Source organism: Trichechus manatus, unplaced genomic scaffold (genome assembly GCF_000243295.1).
Source record: "Trichechus manatus latirostris isolate Lorelei unplaced genomic scaffold, TriManLat1.0 scaffold00207, whole genome shotgun sequence".
In the NCBI taxonomy this organism is placed as follows: Eukaryota; Metazoa; Chordata; class Mammalia; order Sirenia; family Trichechidae; genus Trichechus; species Trichechus manatus.
The window spans coordinates 2,290,767-2,295,069 of NW_004444143.1; the positions used below are offsets into that span (position 1 = coordinate 2,290,767).

General features: G+C 50.5%; 1 pseudogene; it reads right to left on the bottom strand.

Moving 5' to 3' along the window:
- Positions 1-501: 501 nt before the first annotated feature.
- LOC101348722 (histo-blood group ABO system transferase pseudogene) lies at positions 502-1,640 on the bottom strand (annotated as a pseudogene).
- Between the last annotated feature and the right edge of the window lie 2,663 nt (positions 1,641-4,303).

The window sequence follows — 4,303 nt, forward strand, 5'->3', positions numbered from 1 at the left end:
CTGAAAAGAGACAGTAATTTGGCTTAAAGCTGTATACATGTATGCATCTGCTTCACCAAGTGTGACTCTGTGTCATAGAAAGCGGGAGGCTATGTGCCCAGGAGCCTTCTTCCTTGTTCTGGAAAAACTTTCATCTCTGATCCCTTGTTTCTCAGGACAAGCTGAGACCACCTGCCGCATCCACCCTGAATGGGTGTTAGGAGCACACTGTGAGAAGCTAAACGTGGTGGCAACTCAAGGAGCTTGTGCCTGAACCAAGGAATCAGGCCTGCCTAAATGTGTGAGAAGGTGGGGGTGGGGGATGCTAGGTCTGCCTACATTTGGGGGTGGGGAGGAAGAAGGGGCTAGGTCTCGGCAATTTTTCTCAACCATACAGGAGAAGGAAGTGGACTTAAACCCTTCCTGATAAAACAGGCTTTAATTTATGATAGCATGTCAGGAGGGAGACTAGAGCTGCCTGTCCTTCATGCCTCTCTGAACCCTTCTTGGAAACCTCCGTCGTCAGTTCCGCATTGCAGTGAGGTTCTTTTGCAAGATCCTGAATCTCCTCTTCTTAAAGACTGCATGCCTGCCCTGCAGTGCCTTCTCCCAGGAATAGAAGGACAGAGCATCCCACATGTACTCTGGGGAGAGGACCTTGGTGGGTTTGTAGTAAAGCAGGTACTTGTTCAAGTGGCTCTCCTCATGCCATATGGCTTCGATGTCATTGGCTTGGTCGACCATCATCGCCTCGTGACAGGCCTTGGTGAGCCTGTAAACCTCCTGCACCGACCCCCCAAAAAGGGCCCCTATGTAGTAAAAGTCTCCCTCACCCTTGGAAATATAGGCTTGTGACTGAGGCCGGCGTTCATAGGTGAAGTCAAGCCGACTGAACCCATAGAAGCTAGGATGGAGGGTGCCAAACAAAGAGGAGAGGATCTCCACCCCCACGTGATCACTGAATATCATGTCCACATCGGCACACACCAGGTAATCCACCTCGCTGAGGAAGCGCTGCCTGGAGAAATTACTGATCGTTTCCATGCGGTGCATGGAGATGTCTTGCCAGCGGGTATAGCTCTGGACCTTGAGGATGACCACTTGTCTTCCTTCTTGGAGGCGAACTCGGGGCACGCTGTCTGGCAGATCAGTGAAAATGTAATAGTTCACCCTGTGTCCCACCATGAAGTACTTCTCTGCAGTATGCAGGAACAGCTTCAGAAAGATCATGTATTTTTTTACGGCAAACAGAGTTAACCCAATGGTGGCATTCTGGAGCCGGAACTGCTGGTTCAGAATGTCAATATTGAAGGTCCCCTCCCAGACAATGGGAGCCAGCCAAGGGGTCACAACAAGGACATCTTTCCTACAAGGTGTATGCAGGTCTGGCTGGGGATATGCCATCTTTGATAATTTTACAATTTTCAGGCCGCCCAGTTCTCTAGCAGACAGGTTTGCCCAAAATAGCCTATTTTCCAATTTCTGGCTTCTTGGGTTCAGGTAACAATAGCCAAAGAAGGCCAGGACTAGACTTATTAAGAGGAGAAATGTCACATGATGAAGTGAGTAGCATTTTTGTTTCCTGGCTAGAGTTTCCAGTAGTTTGGCCATGGCTCTGCATAGAATGGAAGGGCTCCAGCCCCTTCTCTGCCTTTGGCCCCCTTAACCCACCCCAGTGGCTGGATGAGGCTGAATTCCTGGCCAGAGTCACCCACACTCCTGCATACCGACTCACTTCTGCAGCCCCGGCTATCTCGAGGCCCGATCCAGCACAAGGGGGCAGCAGGGCGCCGGGCTGCTCCAGACTACCCCACGAAGGAAAACTCTGGATCCTGTGGACACCGATAAATTCAGTTTCTGTATAAAGTGCTATCAAAGTAAGCAGGTGGCAGGACTCAGTAAACGGGCAACTAGAACTTTGGGACCAGCGTGTTGGAGAGAATTCAGGGCTCCGGAGAGTCAAGCTCAGGAGACTGGCCCAAGGTAGGCCACTGAGCAGATCCAGGACAGGGATTGTGATGAAAGCAGGGCAGGGCAGGAGCCACCAGACAGCCTGCCTGGATGTCAGAGGGCTTGTGCTCTGGCTTTACCCTTGACACATACTAGCTGTGAGACCTTTGGCTGAGCACTGAGTTCCCTAAAAAATCCATGAAGTCAAGACCAGACAGCCTTCAAGTCACAACCGGGTGTGACAGGCAACATGGACCATCATTCAGGGGGCCTGAGCTAGGAGCCATGGTAGAAGGGACAGAAGACGTACAGGTCAATTTTTTGTTATCCTTTATTCCCCTAATAATCACTTAAAATCCACTGAGCATTTACTGGTATTGAGACTTACACCGGGGTAAGGATTAGGTCATCCACGCGAATGACAGTTTTTATATGCATTATCTTGTTCAGTCCTCACAACAAGCCCGGAGACAGACACTGCATTATCATTTGACAGATGGGAAAGAGGCTCAGAGAGATGGGTGACTTGCCCATGACCACATGGCTTGCTGGGAAGTGCTGAAGCCAGCTAGGCAGCCAGGCTTCAGGCTTGTTTGCCAGACCACCCTCTGTTCTGACCCTCAGTTCCACTTGTGCCTTTTTTGGAGTTCCTTTTCCCAGCCAGGAACCCTGGTGGCACAGCGGTTAAGAGCTTGGCTGCTAATCAAAAGGTTGGCAGTTCAAATCCACCATTTGCTCCTTGGAAACCCTATGGAGCAGTTCTACTCTGTCCTATAGGGTCGCTATGAGTTGGAATGGATTCGACAGCAACGGGTTTTCTCAGTCAGGTTTATTTAGTTCTCTTCTTTAGTCTTTCCATGTCATCTGTCTGTGGCCAGAGCTCTCAAGAAAGGTGGAGCCAGTGCCCTTTGTTGACTCAGGGACTTATCCTCTTGCCAACACATATGCCTCCTCCTTCTGCAGCTCCAGGTAGTTCCAAGCTGTGACCTGGGAGCGGCTGGGCTGTGTCTCCTGAAAAAGGAAGCCTCAGACACAGGCTCCTCCTGCCCCACCGTGGGACCAACAGCAGATATAAAAGAGCCCCACCACGGGTAGGGAGCATGTGATACCTGCACGATGAAGCTGGCTGGTGCTCTTGTGCTGCTTTGTGTTGCCTTCCTTCTGTCCTCCCTGGAGGTGGGTGCCTGGGCATGTGGGTTCTCCAGGAGTTCCGAAACCTTCTGAGGACAGTCTGAGTGTGTTGGGAGGGGGAAGGGATGAGTATATTCTGATGAAGTTCTTTTGAGGGACTGCCTTGTCTTTGTGGTCTAGACTTTGATATTTGTACAACTGTGCATAAGGATGTTAAGGTGTTCCTGGCTGGCACCCCTGATCGATATGCTAATGTGGTGGCAAAGTACCAAGACTACCCTGTGATGTGGCAAATGTTAGAAAACTGAGAACTGCATTGATGAGAAAATGACACCAGAGGATAAGGAGCGTGTGTGAGATTTGCTGTTGGATAAAGCTGTGCGCATCTGGCCACCAGAGCCTATTTATGGGAGTCTGCTCAAGCCAGGGCAGTGGAGGGGGAGGGAGGAGGCTCATTGTCTTCCCAACCATAGCCCTTCACCATGAATCTTAGAGGAGAAAGAACCTCACAGAATGAGGAGGTAGATAGGATGGGGCAGACACTTATAGTGCAGGGAAGGACCAGAAAGAGAGACCCAGTTTAGGCCTTGAGCTCTGTTTGGGCCCTGACTACTCAGCTCTGTTATGCCCCAGCCTGAGAGACTCCAGGCTCTCCTGTCTCTATGGCACCACCTAGCTTCAGCATCAGACTCTTGACTCTGGTCTCCCTGGCTCCTTCCTGTTCAGCACACATGCCTGGAGCTTCTTCAAGCCATTAACACCAGGTCCTTCCATTGTCCACACACCTGATCCTTTATTCCAACACCTCAAATCCTCCACCTTATCCATCCCCAAGATCCTCCTTTTTCCTCTTTCCCTGGAACCCACGAAGCCACTCTAAGTCTCACACACCAGGAGAAGAGGTAACCTCTAAAAGGGGCCTCTGCCCTCCCTAAGCCTGGAATATCCCAGGTGAGAATCAGAGTGAATCCTCTCTCAGTTGTCCTCATTGCTGGTGGGGACAAGACTTACTTGAGTTACAAGTGTCCAAGAAGGCAGAAGTAGGAAGCCGACTGTGACCAATTCATTCCTGCAGGCTTGATCACAGCCTCACCCTTTCCCATGTGGCCAAAGACTCAGCTGAAAAAAAACAAACAAACCCTTTGCTGTCAAGTTGGTTCCCACTCATAGTGGCACTACAGGATAAAGTAGAACTGCCCGCATAGGGTTTCCAAGGATCAGCTGGTGAATTCGAACTACTGAT